General features: G+C 46.5%; 1 long non-coding RNA gene across 6 annotated transcripts in view; it reads left to right on the plus strand.

The window, feature by feature from the left end:
* The window catches only part of LOC120361495 (uncharacterized), a 32,073-nt gene extending 4,281 nt beyond the window's left edge, over positions 1-27,792 (plus strand). For 3 of the 6 annotated variants that reach the window (XR_012515380.1, XR_012515375.1, XR_012515378.1), the window contains 2 exons: positions 2,284-2,381; positions 4,821-16,973. This is a non-coding gene — a long non-coding RNA (uncharacterized LOC120361495). Of the gene's footprint in view, positions 1-2,283; positions 2,382-4,820; positions 16,974-21,663 lie in introns of those variants that run through there. The other 3 variants (XR_012515376.1, XR_012515377.1, XR_012515381.1) reach the window with 3 other exon arrangements.
* Positions 27,793-27,962: the final 170 nt, after the last annotated feature.

Here is a 27,962-nt window from a genome sequence, read left to right on the forward strand (position 1 = left end):
GAGTTCAAGACCAGCTTGGCCAACATGATGAAACCCCATCTCTACTAAAAATACAAAAAAAAAAAAAAAAAAAATTAGCTGGGCATGGTGGCGGGAGACTATAATCCTAGCTACTTGGGAGGCTGAGGCAGGAGAATCGTTTGAACCTGGGAAGCAAAGGTTGCAGTGAGCTGAGATTGTGCCATTGCACTCCAGCCTGGGCAACAAGAGTGAAACTCCATTTGCGGGGGTGGGATGGGGGTTGGGGGGTGGGAGATGGACAACAAAAGTTTGTAAGTTCATTAGCAAGAACGCTATAGAAGAGTGCAGTGGGGTGCCTCATTGAGAGGACTGAGCGTGCTGGGTGGATTTTTACTTAGGGATATTTGTAGACCTTAAAGTGGGGGCATAACAGTAATTTGGACCATATTAGCCATGTAGATAAACGATTACATTTGTAGTAATTTTGTTGCCTTAATGTCAGCAAGAGTTGCACAATGAGTTTCTGCACGGCATTCCAGAGATGTATAGAAATTCTAGTTACAAATTTTTTTGGGGAAAAGAAATCTGGAACCAGATGCTTGCTTTAGATAACAGGGAAGTCTAGACACCTCTGATTTTCCCCAGATAAGGAGTTTTGCCTCTGATGCCTGTTTAATGGCTGCCAGGTGGTCTTTGCTCCCTCCTAAATTTCTCAGATAAGGAGTTTTTGTCTCTGGGGCCTGTTAAATGGTCACCAGGTGATTTTCACTCTCCTCAGTCCCATCGATAAAGGGCTATTGTTGTCTCAATCCTTGTTTCGTGGTCAGTCCTCAGAAAGTCCAGTGCCAGCAGGGACTACCCTGTGTCACAGGTTAATGAGTCTGTGACTGGCAGCCCCGTACAAATCTGTGGGTTACTGGAGGCACTGTATATATAAACACCATCCTTAACTGTCTGGCAGCAAGTCTTTTGCTATCTTTGCGTATTCCTGGAAGTGAATTAATTTTGGGGGCATCATTGGATCTTCCTCTTTTGTGTCCTCTCTAAATCTGGGAAATTGCCTTTTGAGCTTTCCATGAAGAAGCTTACTGGATTGAGTTGCTACCAGAATAAATACATCATTGGAAATTCTGATTGTCAATAGCCAAAAGATGAATCCTTTAAATTAGATCCCTAAATTTAAAAATATATATATATTTTAGAGGTCTCTTATTTTAAACAAATGCCTTATTTGTATTTGTGGGAAAGTTGAAGGAAAGACATAATAATGTTGTGGCTAGCCTTAAAAACCCTCTTCACAAAATTAAAAAGCAAAAATCTGACTTATAACAAGTTAAAATCCTTTGTATGCTCAAACCGCTTGCTTTGGATCCTTGCAGGATTCACAATGAAGACTGCTCCATCTTGGAAACTACTTAAAATTCTGTAGTTTCACTACCATGGCCTGAGTTCAATTCTCAATAGAGGAACCAGTCCCTTTTGGTTTGATATTTGTGTGACTTTTGACTTTCCCCCCCCGCCCCCCCAAGATGGAGTCTTGTTCTGTCACCAGGCCGGAGTGCAGTGGCATGATCTTGGCTCACTGCAACCTCTGTCTCCTGGATTTAAGCAGTTGTCCTGCCTCAGCCTCCAGAGTAGCTGGGATTACAGGCATGCGCAACTATGCCCAGCTAATTTTTTTTTTTCTTGTATTTTTAGTAGAGACGGAGTTTCACCATGTTGACCAGGCTGGTCTCGAACTCCTGACCTCATGATCTGCTTGCCTTCACCTCCCAAAGTGCTGGGATTACAGGTGTGAGCCACCGCACCCAGCCGACTTTTGACTTTCTGGGGTACTCATTTGTTATTAATCCTTCCCCCTTCCATGGACAGCTTTGGTTTCTTTTAACTGTCTTTGCGGTGGTTCTGGGTGTTGTAAGGACTGCTGTGTGCCTCTTTGAAGATGCCTATGTGTCCTTGTTAAGTCTGTAATTTTGGTTAAGGCTTATTGGTTTTGGTGAGTCAATTGGGAAAGTACCTTTGGTTAAAAAAAAAAAAGCTCAAAGCCATGGATATCAGCTGTTTGTCTCAGCTAAAATATGATCATAAGATATTTGAAAGGAATTTTTTTTTTTTTGAGATGGAGTTTTGCTCTTGTTGTTCGGGCTGGAGTGCAATGGCGTGATCTTGGCTCACCACGACCTCTACCTTCTGGGTTCAAGCGATGCTCCTTCCTCAGCCTCCTGAGTAGCTGGGATTACAGGCATGCACATTAGTTTTATTTGGTATGTAAACATTATACAGAAAGCATGGTCAAATAAGAAATAATGTTTAATTTTCCAGGTTGGAGTACAATGGTGTCATATCTGCTTACTGCAACCTCTGCCTCCTGGGTTCAAGTGATTCTCCTGCCTCAGCCTCCTAAGTAGCTGGGATTACAGGTATGTGCCACCATGCCTGGCTTATTTTTTGCATTTTTAGTAGAGACGATGTTTCTCCATGTTGGTCAGGCTGGCCTCGAGCTCCTGACCTCAGGTGCTCTGCCTGCCTCGGCCTCCTGAAATGCTGGGATGACAGGCGTGAACCAACGCACCTGGCAACTTTCTTTGAGTTCTATTTGAATAAAGGTGTTATTAATGTGTTCCAAAATGTTATGAAATTCCTAAAATTCTGCTATATCTTGCTATGTTATAAGTCATAAGTATTATGTTAAATTGTTGTATGTCACACAAAAAAACAAATTTCCTTGTCAGTTGCATCTTTAACTATCATTATTCCAAGTCATCTGTCACCCACAGTCAAATATTGTTTTATTTTGATTCTTTTTAAAAAGCAGCTTGTAATTAGCTACAGTTCAAGACTTGCTTCTCCCTCAAGGAAAGTCATGTAAAGTACCCTGACAAGTACTTTTGAATACAGGTTTCTGGTAACTTTGGAGATCATACCATTGGACTAAGTAAAAAAAACTTTCCAGGACTCTAATAAAAACACACACAGCCGGGCGCGGTGGCTCAAGCCTGTAATCCCAGCACTTTGGGAGGCCGAGGCGGGTGGATCACGAGGTCGAGAGATCGAGACCATCCTGGTCAACATGGTGAAACCCCATCTCTACTAAAAATACAAAAAATTAGCTGGGCATGGTGGCTCGTGCCTGTAATCCCAGCTACTCAGGAGGCTGAGGCAGGAGAATTGCCTGAACCCAGGAGGCGGAGGTTGCGGTGAGCCGAGATCGTGCCATTACACACTCCAGCCTGGGTAACAAGAGTGAAACTCCGTCTCAAAAAAAAAAAAAAAAAAACAAACACACAAACACTGATGGATTCATGAAGATTGACAACCTAGCATCAAGCAGAACAAGAGTTAATCACATGGACTGAACTGACACAGCACTAAAATTATTATAATTATTATTTGAGATGGAATCTCACTCTGTTGCCCAGGCTGGAGTGCAGGGGTGCTATCTTGGCTTACTGCAACCTCCGCCTCCTGGATTCAAGCAGTTTTCCTGCCTCAGCCTCCTGAGTAGCTGGGATTACAGGCACGCGCCACCATGCCCAGCTAATTTTTGTATTTTTAGTAGAGACGGGGTTCCACCATGTTGACCAGGATGGTCTCGATCTCTTGAGCTCGTGATCCACCCGCCTCGGCCTCCCAAAGTGCTGGGATTACAGGCTTGAGCCACCGCGCCCAGCCTGAGATTCCTTTTTTTTTTTTTGAGACGGAGTTTCGCTCTTGTTACCCAGGCTGGAGTGCAATGGCATGGTCTCGGCTCACCGCAACCTCTGCCTCCTGGGTTCAAGCAATTCTCCTGCCTCAGCCTCCTGAGTAGCTGGGATTACAGGCACGTGCCACCATGCCCAGCTAATTTTTTTGTATCTTTAGTAGAGACGGGGTTTCACCATGTTGACCAGGATGGTCTCGATCTCTTGACCTCGTGATCCACCCGCCTCAGCCTCCCAAAGTGCTGGGATTACAGGCTTGAGCCACCGCGCCCAGCAAGATTCCTTTTTTTAAAAAATTTATTATACTTTAAGTTCTGGGATACATGTGCAGATCATGCAGGTTTGCTACATAGGTATACATGTGCCATGGTGGTGGTTTGCTGCATCCATTTCCCTGTCATCTACATTAGGTATTTCTCCTAATGCTATCCTTCCCCAGTCCCCCCACCCTCTGCTATTCCTCCCCTAGCACCCCACTGCTCAGGCCCTGGTGTGTGATGTTCCCCTCCCTGTGTCCATGTGTTCTCATTGTTCAACACCAACTTGTGAGTGAGAACATGTGGTGTTTGGTTTTTCTATTCTTGTAGCAGTTTGCTGAGAATGATGGTGGTTTCCAGTTTCATCCATGTCCCTGAAAAGGAAATGAACTCATCCTTTTTATGGGTGCATAGTATTCCATGGTGTATATGTGCCACATTTCATTTTCTTTATCCAGTCTATCATTGATGGGCATTTGGGTTGGTTCCAAGTCTTTGCTATTGTGAACAGTGCCACAATAAACTGAGATTCCTTATGAAAAAGTTCTGGCAAAGCCAACTTTAAAAGATCCTGTATGGCCAGTCACTATTCTTACTGTACTTTATGCAAATAATCAGGCCAATTATAATAATAAGACTAAAACTTATTTTGCAAATCTGTTGGTCTTACTATGATTTATCTTGTAGAAAAGGGGGACTGGAGGGAGAAAAATTTGTGTTTTAGAAGAAAATTCTAGTACACCTGTTATTGGATTCTGGACTGACTGTTGTTTTTGAGTTGTTATCATTTGCCTATAGTTTGGACTGAATCTGCATTCTTTCCTAGCTCCAAGTCTCTAAACTAATACTTTCAAATTTTTCTCCCATTTTTCTGATTTAAAATCATCGGAAATTAAAACAGCTTTTCTTGAAGCCCTGCAACTGAAGCTAGAGGACTTAAAACCTTAAGGAGAAATCATCACAGGAACTTATATATAAACAGCCTTTGTTCCTTTTGATATATGGACTACTTAGAAAGTTCACTTGAACACCCCATTAGAACTATGATCCAGGAAAATCTGTCAAATTGCCATTGCAATCTGAAGATGCTCCAGATGCTTCGGATTGAGGCAAGCTGGAAAAGCTAGTCTATGGATGATTCCATATATTCACCTTTTTTTTTCCTTCTGTTTCCATAGAGTTGTCTCTTGTTAAAGATCTGTTTGTGTGAATTATATACAAAGTTCCAGCCCGTCTGCAGTGCCACAGTTTGGAATGGGACACAGCTGTTTAGCTGTTTAACGGAGCTGATCTAGTCTCAGGACCAAGAGACTCATTCAAGAAAATACAGCATGTTACATCTTTTTTTTTTTTTTTTTTTTTTTTGAGACGGAGTTTCGCTCTTGTTACCCAGGCTGGAGTGCAATGGCGCGATCTCGGCTCACCGCAACCTCCGCCTCCTGGGCTCAGGCAATTCTTCTGCCTCAGCCTCCTGAGTAGCTGGGATTACAGGCACGTGCCACCATGCCCAGCTAATTTTTTTGTATTTTTAGTAGAGGCGGGGTTTCACCATGTTGACCAGGATGGTCTCGATCTCTCGACCTTGTGATCCACCCGCCTTGGCCTCCCAAAGTGCTGGGATTACAGGCTTGAGCCACCGCGCCCGGCCACATCTTTTTTTTTTTTAGAGACAAGGTCTCACTAAGTTACCCAGGAAGTGGTATGATCACAGCTCTCTGCAGCCTTGACTTCCCGGGCCCAGGTCATCCTTCTGCATCAGCCTCCCAGGTAGGTAGGACCACAGGCACATACTACCATGCCTGGTTAATTTTTTTATTTTTTGTAGCAATAGGGTCTCCTTGCATTGACCAGGCTGGTCTGAACACCTGGGCTCAAGTGATCCTCCTGCTTCAGCCTCCCAAAGTGCTGAGATTACAGCTATAAGCCACGGTGCCCTGCTGGGATGACATTTAAATTTGTCCTTTTCTGCTTATCCCGATTTGTTTTTCGCCACCTTTGCCTATCTGTCATCTAACAATCTCTAACTCAAATTTCTTCAAAGCTATCAACTTTCCTTTTCCTATGGGAAACTTTCTGAAAGGAAAGTCTCAAAGTGGGGACTGAAGAAAACCAAAATATTTCACCCCAAAATGTATTTCCATGACCTGGCTCCATAGCCCACACCTATAATCCCAGCACTCTGGGAGGCCGTAGTGGGCAGATACCCGAGGTCAGGAGTTCAAGACCATCCTGGTCAACATGATGAGACCCCGTCTCTCCCCAAAATACAAAAATTAGCCAGGCATTATGGTGCACACTTGTAATCCCAGCTACACAGGAGGCTGAGGCAGGAGAATCGCTTGAACCCAGGAGACAGAGGTTGCAGTGAGCTGAGATTGCACCAGTGCAGTCCAGCCTGGGCAACAAAGTAAGACCCTGCCTCAAAACAAACCAAAAAGTATTTCCTTGACATGGCTGAAGACAGTTACTCAGAAGGACTGGAAATGGAATAGCTAAAAAGCTGTCTTTTGTCGGGGAGATTTGCATCTGTGGAGAGAATCTACACTGATGAGGCTAGGCCTTCTCTGAGGCCTTCCCTTGCCTGATGTAGAAGAGTAACAGAGTCTGACACCTTTAAAGGCCTGAAGGGAACATTCGCCATCTATTCTCTCTGAGGGCTGCTACCTGTGAGGTTTCATCTATAGAACAAGGCCACCTTTGCTAGCCAGGCCTCCTCTCCTCTCCCTCCCTTAACCGGTCTTGCTACTGTAACCTGATTTTCCACCATAACCTGTTTATGGCCATGCTTTGAGCCCCCGTTCTTTCTGAAATCTCAAGATGGTATATAAGCTTCTGAATCCCATTGGGAGGTTGGGGTCATCACTCTGGTTCTCATTGTGTGTGAATAAATCTGTATACCTTTTGTCTTATTAATCTGGCTTTTTTCAGTTGATTTTCTGTAAATCTTTATAGAGCAGAGGGGAAGTTTTCTTTCGGCCTCTACAGTCTCCAGTTTGTCAAATGGAAATGCCAAACGCACATCTGAATGTTGACCAAAAAGAAATTTTGCTGAGGCAAAATTAACATAAGTAGAGAATTTATTTGGGCCAAGCTTGAGGATTGCAACCTGGGAGCAGAGATTCAAGTTGCCCTGAATATACATCCTGATTGGCAACAGTTACAGTTTTTCAAAGGAAAAGAGGTGGCTAGGTGCTGTGGTTCACGCCTGTAATCCCAGCACTTTGGGAGGCCGAGGCAGCCAGATCACTTGAGGTCAGGAGTTCAAGACCAGCCTGGCCAACATGGCAAACCCTGTCTCTGCTAAGAATACAAAAATTAGCCAGGCCTGGTGGCTTGTATCTGTAATCTCAGCTACTTGGGAGGCTGAGGCAGAAGGATTGCTTGAACCTGGGAGGTGGAGGTTGCTGTGAGCCGAGATTGTGCCATTGCACTCCAGCCTGGACGACAGAGTGAGAGACTCTGTCTCAAAAACAAAAACAGGCTGGGCACAATGGCTCACAGCTGTAATCTCAGCACTTTGGAAGGCCGAGGCGGGTGGATAACGAGGCCAAGAGATTGAGACAATCCTGTCCAACATGGTGAAATCCCGTCTTTACTAAAAAATACAAAAAATTAGCTGGGCATGGTAGCGCATGCTTGTAGTCCCAGCTACTCGGGAGGCTGAGGCAAGAGAATTGTTTGAACCTAGGAGGTGGAGGTGGCAGTGAGCGGAGACCGCGCCACTGTACTCGAGCCAGGCACCTGGCAACAGAGTGAGACTCTTGTCTCAAACAAAAAACAAAAACGGATAACATTGGCTATACATTGTTCTTTTATTTTTTGAGACAGAGTCTCATTTTGTTGCCCAGGCTGGAGTGTTCACTGTACCCTCCACCTCAAGCAATTCTTGTGCCTCAGCCTCCTCAGTAGCTGGGATTACAGGCATGAGCTACTGCACTCGGCCTATATTGTTCTTTGTGTCACAAATTCCAAGAACATGGAGATAATGGGTGATGCAGCTGGTCTGGAACAAAGTGTCCTCAAACAATTGTCCCCAGCCGTGTTTGCAGAAGTACGGGATGATGACTGAGGCCCCACACTCATCTCTTTCAGCTGCACATCCCGAATAGTTCAGATTCTGCTCTAAGCTACCTCTTTTTTCATCAGTGTGAAAGCGAGCTCCAGTGGGGGCTTCAGTGTGTATTTTATTGTGTGTGGCTGTGGGCCCCGAAATTAGTGTAGTAACTGGGCCCTGCCAGGGCATCCCCTCTCCATAGTTCCTGCCCCGCACAGTTGTTCCCAGGACATCTCCCTCAGGGTGGTTCTCCCTAGTGTTACAGAAAAGGGGTCCCAATCCAGACCCCAAGAAAGGGTTCTTGGATCTTGTGGCACAGGAATGAATTCAGGTCAAGTCTGCAGTGCAAAGTGAAAGCAAGTTTATTAAGAAAGTAAAGTGGGTCAGGTGCCGTGGCTCACGCCTATAATCCCAGCACTTTGGGAAGTTGAGGCGGGCGGATCACCTGAGGTTGGCAGTTTGAGACCAGCTTAACATGGAAAAACCCCATCTCTACTAAAATTACAAAATTAGTTGGGCGTGGTGGCACATGCCTATAATCCCAGCTACTGTGGAGACTGAGGCAGGAGAATCACTTGAACCCGGGAGGTGGAGGTTGTAGTGAGCAGAGATCATGCCATTGCACTCCAGCTTGGGCAACAAAAGCAAAACTCCATCTCAGCAAAAAAAGGAAAGTAAAATGGTGAAAGGACAGCTGCTGATAAACAGGGTAGGACATTCCCAAAAGTAAGAGGAGGAACGGGACCACTCTAGGTACGATGCTTGTAAATGTGGGGAGATGTGCTCTGCTACAAGGGTTTGTGATAAAGGATAACTTTCGTTAATTACTATATTTTGCAAGAATCGATGTTATATCCTTAAAGCAAAATTAGGAATGCCTTTGTTCTGAAGTCTGGGTCCTTTTAGGAAACATGATTAATTTGTTCTCTTAGCCATAAATATCTAGAGGCTAGGAATGCCAGACTTTCTGAGAATGCCACCGAGCAAGTCTCAGCCTCATTTTCTTAGCCCGCACTCAAAATGTCGCTATGGTTGGAACACCTCTGACCCTAGGGTGGTTACCAGGACATCTCCCTCAGAGTGGCTCCTCCTAGGGTGGTTCCCCAGGGCAGCTCCTTAACCTTGGGTTTCCCCACAAGCTCAGGTTGCCCGTCGGGGACATGTGACCTCAGGAGGAGCAGGACCTGGTCTCCTGATGGGTAGCACTTTCCTGGTCACTGATCCTGGAGCCAGTGGGAAAGTGGACAGGGCTCTGGAAGGGCCTCTGGGGACCGGGGTGAGGTTTCAGGACTCGACTTCCACGGAGGCCCAGCTGTGTGTGGCATTTATCTGAGGAAACATGAAAGCTCCAAGACAGGAGGCCATGTGGGAGCAAAGTTTGAAGGGCAGGGACTCCCAGAGATGGGGTGGGAAGAGGATGGGCCTGAGGCTGCCGCTGACCTCGTGAGGAGCAGGAGGGGCCAGTCTCTGCCATTGAGACCTGGATGTCACATTCCAGTGTGGTTTCTGCGCCTGTGCATGGCGGGGCTGGGGGGGCGGGGGTGTGCTGCTGGCGCTTCCATCTGGAGCCAGAATAGAAAGCCGCTTGGTGGCCCAGAAATCTTTGAACCTGTAATTGGAGCTATCACAGCTGGTTGGCGCTGTGAATTGGAGTTTAAAAGGAAACAATCAAAAGCACTTTCTTCTCTTTCAACTGCAAGCCGGGAACTACCCCAGGACGTGCCTGTTCTTCCAGAGAAGAGCCTGCTTAGGGTTGTAGTGTGATGCAAATGGTGGCACCTTCCCCCTGGTTCTGGAGGCCGCTCAGTTGTGTGCCCACGTGACAGCTGCCTCAGCACAACCCTGACCTCCCGGCCTGGAGGATGGGAGGTGTGTGCTGCCAGCTATGTTTGTTCAAAGCCAAGCTCTGCAGGCCATCCTGCCTTTTGGAGATGTGAGCTCTTTTTCTGCATCGACAGAGCCCCAATTGGAGGCAGCCTGCTGGGGTTCGGGAAGTGGCTCTGGAAGCCTGGGGCATTGCTAATTTGGGACTAACGCCCACAGTCAGGAGAGGGCCTTGAAATGAGGGGCATGGGTCTTGTCTTTCTGCACTTTGGACAAGGGATGGAAGAAGCCTCTGCATGGTGAACGTAGGGAGTCAAGCTGCTTCAGCAGGAACTCGTGGCCTGAGTGGAGGAATTCTGCAGCAGTTCATGAGAGCTGCTGACAAGGGGATCCACCTTGGGCCCCCTGTGTAGCCTTCACCTTCCTCACCCCTGTGGGCCTGCTCCATCCTCATCCCTTCAATAACCACCCTGAGGCCCTGTGGTTGGTCCCAGCTGGGCAGATACATGACCTGGCCAAGGGGGTGGCAGGTACCACCTGGGAGGTTCTTGTGGAACCTACTGGAAGGGAGAGGAAGCAGGAGGTTCCCAGAAAGGGGGGCACAGTCTTGAGCATCTGAGAGAGGCATCCACTGCCCACAAGAACTCTGGCAGGTGTGAGGTGGCTGCTGTGTGGCACCAAAAGCTCCTCTGCTTGAGCAGACTGCAGCTCCTAAACCTCCGAAGCCCATCTGTGCACTTCCTGGTAAAATCCAGTTTTAGCAAGGACCTGCCACCCTCAATACCTGATCACCCTTTACGTAACCACCCAGTGGGTTCCCTTTGCCCGCTGCCTGCACAGAGCCGATTTATCAAGACAGGGGAATTGCGATTGAGAAAGAGTAATCACACAGAGCTGGCTGTATGGAAGACCAGAGTTTTATTACTCAAATCAGTCTCCCTGAGCATTCCGGGAGCTGAGTTTTTAAGGATAACGTGGTGAGTAGGGGAAGCCAGTCAATTGAGAGTGCTGATTGGTTGGGTCGGAGATGAAATCTGGGAAGCTGAACTGTCCTCTTGTGCTGAGTCAGTTCCTGGGTGGGGGCCATAAGATCAGATGAGCCAGGTTATGGATCTGGGTGGTGCCGGGTGATCCATCAAGTGCAGGGTCTGCAAAATGTCTCAAGCACTGTTCTTAGAGCAGTTTAGGGAGGGCCAGAATCTTGTAGCCTCCAGCTGCATGACTCTTACACCATAATTTCTAATCTTGTGGCTAATTTGTTAGTCTTGTAAAGGCAGACAAGTCTCCTAAATTCCTCCCAAAATTAGTTCAGCATATGCCCAGGAAGGAACAAGGACAGCTTAAAGGTTAGAAGCAAGATGGAGTTGGTTAGGTTAGATCTCCTTCACTGCCTCAGTCATAATTTTGCAAAGGTGGTTTCCATCTTACCTGGTCAGGTTCCTAACCCTCCACAACCTGCCAGGTGGTGTTGGTCACCCTGTCCTGTCCTAAGAAGAATCCTATTAGGTGGGTTTAACTAGAATCCTCTTCACACCTGATGTTTTCCCTTAGTACAGTCATATCCCCTGCCCCCACCTTGGCTATAAACTCTTGCTTACTCAGGTTGTATCTGAGGTTGAGTCCAATCTCTCTCCCCACTGCCAAGTCCCCTTCCAGTGGTCTCTATACCTATGGCAATGATCCTGAATGAAGTGTGCCTGACTGTGCTGTAACGTGTCATTGGGTCAGTTTTCTCTCTGATGTACTGTCCTTTAGCCCTCTGCCCCGGCTCGCTGAGGCCTCCTCCAGCTTCTGGCCACTGAGCTTGCTGTCACCCCAACCCGGAATCCTGCTCCCTTGACTCCTTCAGGCCACCACTGAAGGAGCCTGGCCCCCAAGCTCTGCTTCCATTCTTGTGCCCAGGCATGACCTTGTGAAAGGAAAATAAATCTCAGGGCTTCAAAATCATTAAGCTAAAGGGAAAAGTCAAGCTGGGAACTGCCGCAGGGCAAACCTGCCTCCCATTCTATTCAAAGTCACCCCTCTGCTCACTGAGATAGATGCATAGCTGATTTCCTTCTTTGGAGAGGCTAATCAGAAACTCAAAATAATGCAACCATGTGTCTCTTATCTATCTATGATCTGGAAGTCCCCTCCCTGCTTCGAGTTGTCTTGCCTTTTTGGACAGAACCAATGTTCATCTTACATATGTTGATTGATTTCTCCTGTCTCCCTACAAGGTATAAAACGAAATTGTGCTCTGACCACCTTGGGCACATGTCGTGAGGACCTCTGAGGCTGTGTCACAGGTACGTGTCCTCACCCTTGGCAAAATAAACTTTCTTTTTTTCTTTTCTTTTCTTTTTTTTTTTTGAGACAGTTTCGCTCGTTACCCAGGCTGGAGTGCAATGGCGCGCCTCCTGGCTTCAGGCAATTCTCCTGCCTCAGCCTCCTGAGTAGCTGGGATTACAGGCACGTGCCACCATGTCCAGCTAATTTTTTGTATTTTTAGTAGAGACGGGGTTTCACCATGTTGACCAGGATGGTCTCGATCTCTTGAGCTCGTGATCCACCCGCTTCGGCCTCCCAAAGTGCTGGGATTACAGGCTTGAGCCACCGCGCCCGGCCTAAACTTTCTAAATTAACTGCGACCGGTCTCAGATATTCGGGGTTCACATTTTGGTAACCACAGAGGGATTCTGAGTGGAGATTCCCCTAATCTTTGATAAATCTATCAGTGCTTGGTATCAGCATGCGCTAACTTTATGGCTTAAACCAACAGGACAATTTGCTGAGGTCTGGGAGCACCCCCTCCAGAGAATCCCTGATCTTAAAAAACTTGGTTAAGATCTAAAGTTTATATGCTGTACAACTCCCTCCCCTCCCCAACCCCGCTTTTTTTGGAGTTTTTCTTGCTTCCAACAGAAAGGCAAGATTCCCTGCTTCCATGATGATGAAAGGCAGCGACTCCTTTAGGGAGTTTGAGCTTGCTGCCAGCAGGGAAGATGATTTCGAGGTTTTTCCTGTTTCTACGATGGTAGAGAGCCATCTTCAGCCTGAAACCCATCCCTAGATAAGTAGCCGAATTGGGGTTTTGTCTTGGCTAATGTTTAACCATTAGCTGGTCTTAATTTCTCTTTACTATTAGACCCCTCAGTGATCATATTGTTGGGGTTTTTATTATTGTTGTTTGTTCTGGTCTTTCTCCCATCAGATTTGACCAACCCAACCTGACTTAGTCAAATCTGAGTGAGAGTTCCAAATTATGGATAACAGAGCCTGTCTAATTTGGGTAAAATTCCTTGCAGCTGCAAAAGAGGAGAAACCCAAAAAAAACCACAACAAAGACAACAAAACAAACAAAAAAAAACCACAAAACACCATGCCCTTGGTTTCTGTGTTTGCTTCCTGCTTTAAAGAAACAAATGTTCTTTCGTTTACTTTTCTTTCACTCTATACCTACTTACCCACTTTGCCATCTGCAGTACCAAAGATAGATTCTCTAGATGAGAAAGAGTCTAATGATGTGAACCCCTGTAAAGAATTCAGAACAAAGGCACCACTTACCTCTTTTGGGGTGTTCTGTTGTCTTTGTGGAGTTTCAAGAGTCATAGGCAGGCAGATTCTTCTTAGGTCTAAAGCTCTGTTTTCCTGTATTGCATGACCTGACCTTTTTGGCTTTGGAGGTACCAGAGATGACCTTGTACTGTGAGAGGATTTGACCTTGGCATGTGTAATTGTGGACAACAGCTACAAAGTTAGGAGTGGCTGAGCACAGTTTACAGGAAGTAGTCATGGCTGGTTTTTTTTCCTCCTAGGAAGCTGTTGTTTAATGATCTTAATTCTAGCTTGGAGATGTATCCTAAAGGGCCTTCTCTATTGCTTTTTCTCCCAAAATTCATCTTGATTTTGCTTGTCTATGTGCGTTTGAGTATGAAACTGAACTGTTGTTCTCATAGGTAGATGAGAGACTAAGTTTTCTCAACTTGGAAGAGAAAGGGCATTTTGTTCCTCCCAGCTGAAAGGTGCCCCTGGGTGACTGGGGGCCGCATGGGAGTGTCTGGGAGGTTGACCCCCATGATGTGCATTGTTCTACAGGGAAATCACCAACAAAAATTAATTTAAAAAAAGGCTCGCCGTGCGGTGAGCTCAAGCCTGTAATCCCAGGACTTTGGGAGGCCGAGGCGGGTGGATCACGAGGTCAAGAGATCAAGACCAACCTGGTCAACATGGTGAAACCCCGTCTCTACTAAAAATACAAAAAATTAGCTGGGCATGGTGGCACGTGCCTGTAATCCCAGCTACTCAGGAGGCTGAGGCAGGAGAATTGCCTGAACCCAGGAGGCGGAGGTTGCGGTGAGCTGAGATCGCACCATTGCACTCCAGCCTGGGTAACAAGAGCGAAACTCCGTCTCAAAAAAAAAAAAAGGCTCATCCAGGAAACACACTGTGTTTTGTGCCCTCTCAGAGGACATAGACCTCTGAAGAGAGAAACTGAGACACAAAAGAGGGTGGAGACAACTCAATGGTGACACACTGTGGAGTCCTGCCTGCAAGCAGCACACATTGATTTACCACACAAAAACCCTAGGCCATAGCTCAGTTCCTCCCTTTAAGAAAAAAAGTCGAGGCTGGGTACAGTGGCTGATGCCTGTAATCTCAGCAGTTTGGGAGGCTGAGGTGGGTGGAACACTTGAGGTCAGGAGTTTGAGGCCAGCTTGGACAACATGTGAACCCTATCTGTACAAAAACAAAACAAAACAAAAGCAAACAAAAAATGCAAACAAAAATCAGTTGGGTATGGTGATACATGCCTGTGGTCTCTGCTGCTTAGGAGGTTGAGGCAGAAGAATCACTTGAACCCGGGAGGCAGAGGTCACATTGAGCTGAGATTGTGCTCCTGCCCTCCAGTCTGGGTCACAGAGTGAGACTATGTCTCAAAAAAAAAAAAAAAAAAAGGTGGAAAACAATCTAAGAATGAGGAGAGAACAAGGAGAGCACTCCCCCTTTTGGCACTATTTGCCGGAGTTTATGTAAAATGGAAGAAATAATGTCTTTGTGCACATTTACATTAAGGGAAAAGAGCTCTAAGGCTGACCTGCAAACTGTTGAGTTCCTAGGTCCTCTCTTTCTCTACTTTCTTTCCTGCCTGCTTTAAAGCTGCTGTTACGTATTTATTTATGTTTGGAGACAGAGTCTCACTCTGCCACACAGGCTGAAGTGTAGGGTGCAATCTCACCTCACTACAACCTGTGTCTCCCGGGTTCAAGTGATTCTCCTGCCTCAGCCTCCCAAGTAGCTGGGATTACAGGCACTCGCCACCACACCTGTCCTGGGAGATGTCCTGCAGGACACCCCTCACCAAGACGTTAAGGGGCTTACTGTGAGGTGGGGAGGGAAGTGACAACACCCTTGGAAACTCAGAAGGCCACTGGGCATGAAGGGGACAAAGCTGCCAAGAAACCGAGTGAGGAGATCCTGGGGTGGCACAGGCCACATGGCCGGCCAAGCAGGCGAGGTGACTGTGCTGGGCAAGCAGAGTGGTGTGGCCTCACAGACCTTGGACTCCTTTGACAAGGAGTTTCCCTCCAGGACAAAAGCAGAGGGCAGCACAAGGGTGAAGGTGCGGCAGTGGTGGAAAAACCCTGGGTCTCAGGCCTGGGCTTGGTCACAGTCCAGGGGGGTTGAAGTTCCTCTTGCAATTCCTGGATATGAGTCATTCCCAGACCCTCTGCTAGAGGGACACATCTGACGGAAACACCCAAGGCTGCGGATGGCTTCCCCCAGTCTCCCCTGAAGGGAGGCAAAGCCCTCGGCAGGATGGCTGTGCACTGGAGGAAGGGATTGCTGGGCACTGGCTCTGAGGTGATGCCACTTCCCAGACACTGTGATGTCTCCACAGTCCCCTGATCAGAGGAGGGCTTTGGAAGTTAGGTGAGACATGCTTCTGGGTCACAGTCCATCTCACAATGGACACAGTGAGTGTGTGTGAATCTATCTTGTGTTAATTTTCCCAGCTGTCTTTTTTTCTTTTCTTTCTGAGTCAGTCTCACTCTGTCACCCAGGCTGGAATGCAGTGACACAGACTTGGCTCACCACAGCCTCCTGGGTAGCTGGGACTGTTGGCACGTACCACACCTAGCTAATTTTTCAATTTTTTGTAGAGCCTGTGTTGCTCAGGCTTGTCTCATACTCCTGAGCTTAAGCAATCTGCTCTCCTCAGCCTCCCAAGGTGCTGGGATTATAGGTGTGAGCCACTGTGCCCAGCCATCTCCCTAGTTCTCAAGTATATGATCTAAGTTCTGAGCAGCTGGCCAGCGTGCACAAGGTCATGATGACTCGGGGAAGGGCTCTTGAGGTGGGAAGCCCAAGGCAGGCTCCTGGAGCTCCCCTGCTTTATCAGTTGAGGCATCACCAACTGCTCTGCCACATAAAACTCCAAATCGCAGTGGCTTAATATAAAGATGTTTCTTTTTTTGAGACAGGGTCTCATTCTATCACCCAGGCTGGAGTGCAGTGGCATGATCACAGTTCACTGTAGCCTCTACCTCCTGGGCTTAAGCATTCCTCCCACCTCAGCCCCCCAAGTACCTGGGACTACAGGCACTCACCACTATGCCTAGCTAATTTGTGTATTTCTTGTAAAGATGGGGGTCTCTTTGTTGCCCAGGCTGGTCTTGAACTCCTGGCCTCAAGCAATCCTCCTACCTTGCTTGGCCTTCGAGTGCTGGGATCACAGGCTTGAACCACCACGCCCTAGTGGAACCACTGCTACTTTTGATGTGGATTTAAGGGCATCATGGAAGTCCATAACCAGCCAGCAGGAGGGTGAAGAGAAAGCATGCAGGTTTGTACAGGGTGTTTTTATGCACCAGGCTTAGGAGTGGCACACATCACTTCTACCCAAATCAATTCCAGAACTCAGTGACATGACCTAGATGCAAAAGGGACTGGAAAATATAGGCCTTGGCTGAGAAATGTGTTCTATCTTGAGCCAGTAGTTAGGACATCAGCTTTCTGACTCCTCAGTTTTGTCAACTACGGCAGAGAAAGCCACTCTCCAGGGGCACCTGTCGTATGGTGGTTATTTCAGGGAGATGTTTTTCTAGAAGCTTATACTAGACACTTCCCTTTGAGTCCTCCTAATGATCCTGTAGGCACCAATTCCCTGTATTAAATCCCTTTCTGCTCAAAGTGGCCATATGTGGGTCTGAAATCTATACCTGAACAGTCAGACATTGAAGAACTGCAAGGCCATGGTGTGAGAGGTCACTTGGAGGGATGTGGATAATGTCAGAACTCGGGGTGAGCAACCTGTGACCCAGGTGCCAAAATCCTCAGTGAATGATAGGATGTGCTTGACCAAGTGGGATCTATTGGCAGGCCTCACCTCAGGGTGTATGCATGCAAGATAAACATTTTAAAACGCAGAATGTCTTTCTGTTCATTTCTGCATTCGTTGATTATCCAGCATGCAATCATTTAGCATTTATGTGTCCTCAGTGTTGTGGCTGAATAAGAAAAGCAGATTCCCAACAATATAATCTAAAACCTGTCTATTGCACTGGATGCTGATTAAGATGTAGTAAGCCGCCTTTTTTTTTTTTTTTTTTTGAGACGGAGTCTCCCATTGTCATCTGGACTAGAGTGTGGAGGCACAATCTCAGCTCACTACAACCTCCGCCTCCTGAGTTCAAGCGATTCTCCTGCCTCAGCCTCCCAAGTAGCTGGGATCACAGGTCCCCACCACCATGCCTGGCTAATTTTTTTGTATTTTTAGTAGAGACAGTGTTTCACTATGTTGGCCAGGCTGATCTCAAATTTTTGACCTCATGATCCACCCACCTCAGCCTCCCAAAGTGCTAGGATTACAGCCATGAGCCACCGTGCCTGTTCATAAGCATTCTTCCATATACATCTCTGAGTTTGAAAATAAAATAAAGGCTATCCTGAGAGACATAAAATGAAGAAACCAACAGGGTAAATCAGTATGAAATCTGGGGCTTTCTCAATACCAGGAACTGAAAGCCTTGGGTTTTAAGGCTGCATAGGAGGCAAAGGACAGAGACTTGGGCCCATGTAATATAAGAAGATGCTCACATAAAATCAGGACTTTTGAAGACCCACAGTCTCAGTAAGAGGCTAGAAAGACGAGGAAAAAAATCTGCTTTCCAGGAAAGAGAAATGAATTTTTTTTTTCTTTTTTTTTTTTGAGACAGAGTTTCGCTCTTGTTACCCAGGCTGGAGTGCAATGGCGCGATCCCGGCTCACCGCAACCTCCGCCTCCTGGGTTCAGGCAATTCTCCTGCCTCAGCCTCCTGAGTAGCTGGGATTACAGGCACGTGCCACCATGCCCAGCTAATTTTTTGTATTTTTAGTAGAGACGGGGTTTCACCATGTTGACCAGGTTGGTCTCGATCTCTCGACCTTGTGATCCACCCGCCTCGGCCTTCCAAAGTGCTGGGATTACAGGCTTGAGCCACCGCGCCCGGCCTTTTTTTTTTTTTTTTTTTTTTAAAGACAGAGTCTCCCTCTATTGCCCAGGCTGAAGTGCAGTGGTAGGATCTTGGTTCACTGCAAACTCTGCCTCCCAGGTTGAAGTGATTCTTGTGCCTCAGCCTCCTGAGTAGCTGGGACTAAGGCATGCATCACACAGCCTGGCTAATATTTGTATTTTTAGGAGAGAGAGGGTTTCAGCATGTTGGCCAGGCTAGTCTTGAACTCTTGGCCTCAAGCAATCTGCCTGCCTTGGCCTCCCAAAGTGCTGAGATTACAGGTGTGAAACACCATGCCTAGCTGAGAAATGAAATAACCTTACCACTAGATAGAAATCAGTGACAATTTATATGTATAAATTTGCCTCCAAATGGGCATGGGGTTTAAATACAAAATATCTTGGTGGTTTGGAACTGAGTTGAAGTGGTTGCAGGTTGGCTGGACTAAAGCACTTGGCAGGAAGAAATGTTACATCACCTCTGAAGGAGAGTACTTTCAACTTAACTCCTCCAGGTTCCTACAGATTAAGATTGGTCAAACATGACATCACACTCTAAAAATCACAAAACATGTAAGAATGCTTAAAGTGTTTACAGAGGTAAATGATGCAAATGAAAACATTAACAAGAATTGAGGAAACTATCAGAAAGAACAGGAAATAAAGAACCTGGTAGATTTGAAAAGGAACAATATATATCTTTTAAAATGAGAAAAATAATTGAAATTAATTTTTTCCTTTTCCTCTTCTGAAAACATTTTTTCACCAATCTCATGTTTGAATGAGAACTATAATTCTGAGTTAATGGTTATTTATTTACTTATTTAGAGATGGAATCTTGGTCTGTCACGAGGCTGGAGTGCAGTGATGCGATCTTGGCTCATTGCAAACTCTGCCTCTTGGGTTCAAGCAATTCCCTTTCCTCAGCCTTCCAAGTAGCTGGGACTACAGGTATGCTCCATCATGCCTGGCTAATGTTTTGTATTTTACTAGAGACGGGTTTCACCATGTTGGCCATGATGGTCTTTTTTTTTTTTTTTTTTTTTGAGACGGAGTTTCGCTCTTGTTACCCAGGCTGGAGTGCAATGGCACGATATCTGCTCACTGCAACCTCCGCCTCCTAGGTTCAGGCAATTCTCCTGTCTCAGCCTCCTGAGTAGCTGGGATTACAGGCACTCACCACCATGCCCAGCTAATTTTTTGTATTTTTAGTAGAGACGGGGTTTCACCTTGTTGACCAAGATGGTCTCGATCTCTTGACCTTGTGATCCACCCGCCTTGGCCTCCCAAAGTGCTGGGATTACAGGCTTGAGCCACCACGCCCGGCCCCTAATCTTTTTTAAATTTCACACTTTAACATTTCATTAAGTATATTCACAATGTTGCAAAATCATTGTCACCATGTACAGAAATTTTTCATCATCCCAAACAGGAACTCTGTGCCCATTAAATAAGAACTACCGGCCGGGCACGGTGGCTCAAGCCTCTAATCCCAGCACTTTGGGAGGCCGAGGCGGGTGGATCACAAGGTCGAGAGATCGAGACCATCCTGGTCAACATGGTGAAACCCCGTCTCTACTAAAAATATAAAAAAATTAGCTGGGCATGGTGGCTCGTGCCTGTAATCCCAGCTACTCAGGAGGCTGAGGCAGGAGAATTGCCTGAACCCAGGAGGCGGAGGTTGCGGTGAGCCAAGATCGTGCCATTGCACTCCAGCCTGGGTAACAAGAGCGAAACTCCGTCTCAAAAAAAAAAAAAGCCGGGCGCGGTGGCTCAAGCCTGTAATCCCAGCACTTTGGGAGGCTGAGGCGGGTGGATCACGAGGTCAAGAGATCGAGACCATCCTGGTCAACATGGTGAAACCCCGTCTCTACTAAAAATACAAAAAATTAGCTGGGTGCGGTGGCGCGTGCCTGTAATCCCAGCTATTCAGGAGGCTGAGGCAGGAGAATTGCCTGAACCCAGGAGGCGGAGGTTGCGGTGAGCCGAGATCGCGCCATTGCACTCCAGCCTGGGTGAAAAGAGCGAAACTCCGTCTCAAAAAAAAAAAAAAAAAAAAAACCTACCTATGGTCTCCTACACTATCTTCTGCTAACCTCTGTTCTGCTTGTCTCCATGAATTTGCCTGTTCTTATACCTCATATAAGTGGGATCATATAATATTTGTCTTTTTGCGTCTGGCTTATTTTACTTCACATAAGGTTTTCAAGGTTCACCCATAAGGTCTAGCATTTTAAATAAAAGATACTGAGGAGTTCAGTATTCAAAAAGAAAAATTTCAGATCTCATGAAAAACATAAATCCTCAGATCCAGGAATTACGTCAAATCCCAAACAGTAAGTAAAACCAAAATGACATCTAGGCAGATCATGTTGAAACTGAATAATATTAAAGACAACAGGGTCTTAAAAGTAGCCAGAAAGACCAAATTACCCACAGAAAGAATGACAAGTTGATTAACAGCATTTGTTCTGATGGCAACAGTAGCATCCAGATGGCAACAGAATAGTAAATGTAAAACATGGAGTGTAAATCACTGTTATCTAGAACTGTATTCCCAGTGCAGCAGGTTGCTAGTCGCCTATTTTAATAACCATTCTGTCTTCTTCCTTATTAATATGGCCCTGGTAGCTGCCACCACATCTGGCAAATTTTTGTAATTTTATAGACATGGGAGTCCCACTTTGTTGCCCAGGTTCGTTTTAAACTCCTGAGCTCAAGAGATCCGCTCACCTTGGCTTCCCAAAGTGCTGGGATTACAGGTATGAACCACGTTGGCCAGCCAGTTCCACATTTCAATGTCAAAATAATATTTTAAATTTAACACTCTAAGAATATAGCAAAGACCAGCCATCCCTTCCAATGCTGTTTTGCTGCTACATATGGAGAACACACTCTAAGAGTACACTCCAAAATTTGAACTAGCTTTTGATGATGAAAAAATTTAGTGTTTACCATGTACTAGGCATGTGCTAAGCATTTTACACACACTTACCTCATCTAGCCCACACAATGGCCCAGGAGGCTCAGAACTGACCTGTGAGTCTCTGAAGGCAGCTACCTTGCATCCCAACCAGGCCTTCCATCTGGCCAGAATGATCGAGGAAATGAAACACTTTGTACTATTGTCCCCAGCTTAGCTGAGCATACTTGGAGATAGAGGAAGGCTAGGAAGCTTTCCAGGTCACCTGGGTATCTGGTGGCTGAGCTGGGCATTTGCTCCAAGTCCAGGTCTTGAACTTCTCTGGGAAATTTTTTGTTCCTTGAAACCAAACTGCAAGTAAAGTGAAAGTGCTATCAGATTTTAGGGACTAGAATTAGAAACTCAAACCCCTTCAGAACCTTCCCTGTCTCCCAAGTCTGTTTTTCTTTAAATGTGGCTTTCTTCTCAAGGCTGGCAGCTTGGTCGCCAGTAGCTCCTGAGTTCACATCTCTCCTCTACATCTGAAGAGTGGAACAAGTCTCCTCATTTTAAGAGACGTACAATCCCAGAGCAGGACTCACTGGCTCCGCTCAGGCAACATGCCCACCGGCTTCTCTGCTGACCAGCCACAGTGACCACAGACAAGTTAAGTTACCTGTTTGTTAGATGACAACAGTAACAGTGGCTCACCCAGCGACTTTGTGATGATTCAATGAACTAATATGTGTAATACACTTAGAATGGCATGTATGTGCTCAAAAACCTTAGTGAACAATCCATTTTCATAATTCTGACTGCACATTTTTTATTTAAACAGTTTTCATAAGTCTTTGTGGTAGTATCCAAGCAAAAAAGGTTTTTCTGTGAAACTGTCATTATTGCCAGCTTTGGAGTTTATATTACCCTTTGTGGTCCTGGCCACAAAGGCAAGACATTGACAAAAAGAAATGGGCTAGCAGTACTCCTCTGAAGGGACACATCTAGGTTATTTAGGGTTCTCACATAAATCCAGGCCCAACATGAGCTCATAACCCCTGGTCATAAAATTCTCACAGAAACAATTCACCAAGAGTCAGAATTAGTTGATGTCACAAAAAGCAGAATTAGACCATCAAACAGTTCACATAATGAAACTATTGACTAGACATTTTAAAAGAAATGTTTTTGAAATAATTAAAAACAAAGAAGAGGCTGGATGCAGTGGCTCATGCCTGTAATCCCAGCACTTTGGGAGGCTGAGGCAGGTGGACTGCTTGAGTGTAAGGAGTTTGAGACCAGCCTGGGCAACATGGGGAAACCCTGTCTTTATAAAAAAATTTTAAAAATTAGCTGGGTGTAGTGCGTACCTGTAATCCCAGCTACTTGGGAGGCTGACGCAGAAGAATCACTTAAACCCAGCAGGCAGAGGCTGTAGTGAGCCAAGATCACGACATTGCACTCTAGCCTGGGCAACAGAGTGAGACCCTATCTCAAGAATGAAGAATGAATGAATGAATGAATGAATAAAGTGTAAAGGATGCACTCTTAGGGAAAAGAAAATTAGAAGGAAAAGAAAACTAGAAGGAAAGAATGAGAGGCAAGAAGGCTGGGCACGGTGGCTCACGCATTTTGGGAGGCTGAGGCAGATTACTTGAGGTCAGGAGTCGAGAGCAGCCTGAACAAGTAGTGAAACCCTTTCTCTATTGAAAATCCAAAAATTAGCCGGGCACGGTGGCTCAAGCCTGTAATCCCAGCACTTTGGGAGGCTGAGGTGGGTGGATCACGAGGTTGAGAGATCGAGACCATCCTGGTCAACATGGTGAAACCCCGTCTCTACTAAAAATACAAAAAATTAGCTGGGCATGGTGGCGCGTGCCTGTAATCCCAGCTACTCAGGAGGCTGAGGCAGGAGAATTGCTTGAACCCAGGAGGCGGAGGTTGCGGTAAGCCGAGATCGCGCCATTGCACTCCAGCCTGGGTAACAAGAGCGAAACTCCGTCTCAGAAAAAAAAAAAAAAAAGAAAATCCAAAAATTAGCAGGGTGTGGTGGTGATGCCTGTAATCCCAGGTACTTGAGAGGCTGAGGCAAAATTGCTTGCACCCAAGAGTCAGAGGTTTCAGTGAGCTGAGATTGCACCACTGCACTTCAGCCTGGGCAACAAGAGTGAAACTCCCTAACAAGCAAACTGGTTAACATGTGACTAAGTCTAAACAAGCATTTATTTTTCTGTAGTGATAGTAATAACAGACATGACTAATTTGGAGATAAAAACAACAGGGACAAAACCCAGGATGAGAGAAGCAATTGGAGGTTAAGTATTCTAAATTCTTTTTGTTACACAGAAGGAATATAGAGACACTAATTAACTTTAGACCTTGTTAATTATGCATGTGGAAAGTTTATAAAAATGACAGAAAAAGAATGCATAAATTCCAAACCAATGGGAGTTGGAGGAAAGGGGAATAAAGAAAACTTGATAAATCCAATAGAGGCAGAAAGAAAAAAGAAGCATAGAGGAAAAAGTACAAACCAACAGCACAAAATAAGATGGCAAAAATCAGTTAAAGCATATCATTAATCACAACATACATACTATTATTATTATTATTATTATTATTTTTATTTTTTGAGACAGAGATTCACTCGTTACCCCGGCTGGAGTGCAATGGCGCGATCTCGGTTCGCCGCAACCTCTGCCTCCTGGGTTCAGGCAATTCTCCTTCCTCAGCCTCCAGAGTAGCTGGGATTACAGGCACGCGCCACCATGCCCAGCTGATTTTTTGTATTTTTAGTAGAGACGGGGTTTCACCATGTTGAGGATGGTCTTGATCTCTCGACCTTGTGATCCACCCGCCTCGGCCTCCCAAAGTGCTAGGATTACAGGCGTGAGCCACCGCGCCTGGCCACATACTATTAAAGATTGAAAATTGTCAGACCAGTTCTAAAAAAAAATCTAGCTGTATATGCTATTTGCCAGACGCACACTGAAGAATATAAAACAGAAAGGATAAAAGGAAAATGATGGAAAGAGATATATGAGGCCATGAAGAAGTGTGTTGTAGCTATCTTCACTGTTGGAAAAAATAAAATCAAGACAAAAAGCTTAACTACAGAGTGGTCTTATATAATGATAAAAGGATGAATTTATCAGGAAGCTGTAATAATTCTAAGCTTGTTAACATTTAATGACAAAGATAAAGTCTATAAAGCCAAAACTGGCAAAATTTAGAGACTGACAAAGCCACAGCCACAGCAGAGATTTGAACACATCTCTCGGTCATTAATAAATCGAGCAGACAACATATTAGAAAGTACAGCATATGTGAGTAAAATAAACAAGCTTGATCTAATGGAGATTATATATGAATAAATGAATATATGAATATGTATCATGGATATGAATTATTGATTCGTATATATGAATCAATATATATGAAATAGATGATAGCAACATTTATAAGAATAGATATACCTGTATCCAACAATTCCTACTGAATAAATAGGAAATGTTTACAAAAATGGACCATGTAGAAGGATAGAAAGAATTCACAGAACCCCAAAATACCAGTATTATGGATATACCTTCTCTGACCATAATGTAAAAAATACCAATAACCAAGGGCTAGTCTTTCCCCAACAACAAAAAAATGCATTTGAAAGTATATATATATTTTTTTAATTTTTATTTTATTTACTTATTTTTGAGAAGGAGTTTTGCTCTTATTGCCCAGGCTGGAGTACAATGGTGCGTTCTCAGCTCACTACAACCTCCGCCTCCCAGGTTAAAGCAATTCTCCTGCCTCAGCCTCCAGAGTAGCTGGGATTACAGGCATGCACCACCACACCTGGCTAATTTTTGTATTTTTAGTAGAGATGGGGTTTCACCATGTTGGCCAGAATGATCTCGAACTCCTGACCTCAGGTGATCCATCCACCTCAGCCTCCCAAAGTGCTGGGACTACAACTGTGAGCCACCACGCCTGGCACATTTAAAAATATAAATAAGCATACTTTTCAGCAATTCCCAAGCCAAAATATATAATTGATACTAGAAAACCAGAACAAAATGGCTAGGTGCAGTGGCTCATGCCTGTAGTCCCAGCACTTCGGGAGGCTGAGGCAGGTGGACTACCTGAGGTCAAGAGTTCAGGACCAGCCTGGCCAACATGGTGGAACCCCGGGCATCTTAGCGGGTGCCTATAATCTGAGCTACTCAGGAGGCTGTGACAGAATTGCTTGAAACAGGGAGGTGGAGGTTGCAGTGAGCCAAGATTGACCCACTGCACTCCAGCCTGGTGACAGATCAAGACTCTGTCTCAAAACAAGAAACCAGAAAAAGAAAAAGAATCCTAAGGAAATAAACATAAGAACAGAATACAATAGAAAACAGAGATGATCAAAAAATGAAAAGCTGATTCTTTATACATTTGTATTCCTAGAAAAATAAATAAGAATCAGGATAAAATGGAGCCTAAATACAACTATAGATAAATGTTCAATAACGAGAAGCAATAAAAACTCTACTCCCACTGGCCAGGCGCGGTGGCTCAAGCCTGTAATCCCAGCACCTTGGGAGGCCGAGGCGGGTGGATCACAAGGTCGAGAGATCGAGACCATCCTGGTCAACATGGTGAAACCCCATCTCTACTAAAAATACAAAAAACTAGCTGGGCATGGTGGCGCGTGCCTGTAATCCCAGCTACGCAGGAGGCTGAGGCAGGAGAATTGCCTGAGCCCAGGAGGCGGAGGTTGCGGTGAGCCGAGATCGCGCCACTGCACTCCAGCCTGGGTAACAAGAGTGAAAACTCAAAAAAAAAAAACAAAAAACAAACTCTACTCCCTGAAAACACACCGGATCCAGACAGTTTTATTATCAACGGATCATCCAAGGATGCCTGCCTTCCACAAGCTGGTCTGGAGTCTGGGACAGGAACTGCTCTGGGGAGGGGAAGTTGGGCTTGCATATGGAGGCTGGAGCACTGACCCAGTACACAGCAGGAGCACTGCCATGCATCAGGGCTGTGCCAGGGGCTTGGACACATCAGTGAACCAAACTGGCCAACGTCTCTCTCCACTGGGTGCCTACATTTTGGCAGGGAAAGAAAGACACTAAACCACAAATAAGTGAGAGTATGCCAGAAGGCCACAGAAGGAAGGCAGGGGACCAGAGGGAGGGAATGGAGCAGTGTGGAGCTGGGCAGGTCCACCTGAGAAAGGAAGGTGGAGGGGATGGCCTGAGAGCGGAGGGTCCTCTCCCCAACTAGGGTGTGGCAGCCAAGGGAGATGACGTTCCCCGGGAAGTCAAGTGCGACAGGACAGAAGGGTTAGCAGCACAGGGTCCTCATGTTGCTTTTGGGAATCTTATCCAGGGACATGGTCCTCACAGGGACCGAGGGCTGAGTGAGAGGGAGGGTAAGGAGTGGGTGAGAGGGGCGGGGGAGCGATGGTGGGAGGTCTGGATGGGACAGCTCTGAGTGCAGCTGAAGTGAGGCCAACAGCTCTGATAAGAGAGAAGCCAGTGGCTGGCAAACCCAGGCCCACCCGAGGTCCTGAAGGTGGGTGGGGGCATGAGCCCCCTTGCTGCAGAGTGTATTAGGACAGGAGGGCTTGGGCAGGGAGGGCCCTTGCAGTGGCCTCAGCCTGGGGGTAGCAGCAGGGCAGTGGGCTGTGGTCCATCCAGGGGTTGGTTTGCCCCCCACCCCTGTGTCCAGCACTATTCTGGGTGCTTTGCCCACATGAGCTCTCCCAGGCCTTGTGAGGCCTATTTGTGTCTAAATGTGTGTGGGGGCAGGTGGGGAAGAAGTGGGGATGGTGAGAAGGACGGATCTTTCCAGATCCTTTGGCCCTGTTGGAAGGAAGGGAAAGCTAGGGGCTGTGGTGTCCTGTAAAACCCCACCTTCCAGGTCAGAGAGAGGAGAGAAGAGGGGATAGGGCTGGGCCCAGGGTGGCCCTGCCTAGCAGGTGGGGTCTGGTGGGCCTGAGGGAGGGTGCTCAGGAAGCGTGGGAAGGCCCTGGGGATTATTCTCAACAAAATAAGGGGCAAAGACACCCCGTGTCCCTTGGCTTCCTCTCCAGGAACCCACCCAGAGGACGTCATGTGTGTAAGTGCTTGTGGGTATTGTTATTTTTGCTGTTTGCCGGGGTGGCGGTGGAGCTGGGGAGTGACTCAGGCTTGGACTCTGTTCACGATGTGAGCATCACGCGTGCCAGGCACTGTGCAGAACCCAGGCTCAGGGCAGCACTGGGCAGGCGCCCTAGGGTTGCCCTGGGCAGTGGGTCTTCAACCCAGTTGAGTCTGGGGACCATCAATCTGTTGGTTGCTTGTTGGCGAAGATGTGAGATTTTTCTCTTGCAAGGCTCAGTGGCCACAGCCCGTGCTGGCATGGGGTGGCTGGATTCACCTGGGCTGGCGGGTTGGCAGGAGGAGGCTGGCGGGCCCCAGAGGTCCAGCCTGGGGGTAGGGGAAGTGCCACCCAGGGGCTCTGGGTCCATCCAGCCAAGGACAGGCTTGTAGGGAGAGCCCAAAGGAGAGGGAGGAGGCACAAGGCTGTGGAAGACCTGGCCGTGGAGACAGGTGTGGCCCCATCCACCATGTTGCCCTGGCCAGAGTGGTGGTTGTGGTGGGAAGAATGGCAGGGAGGGTTAGGGTTAGGGCTGAAAGAGGGGTTGGGAGGGAGCTGGGGGCCTGGGTGACTAGGGAGGGGAGAGAGAGCGGCAGGAAGACAGTGGAGACACGAGGTGGGCCGGGAAGCACTAGCTTCCTCTCTCCAGGGCTGGGGCACAGGAAAT

This window comes from Saimiri boliviensis, chromosome 21 (assembly GCF_048565385.1).
Source record: "Saimiri boliviensis isolate mSaiBol1 chromosome 21, mSaiBol1.pri, whole genome shotgun sequence".
Lineage (NCBI taxonomy): Eukaryota > Metazoa > Chordata > Mammalia > Primates > Cebidae > Saimiri > Saimiri boliviensis.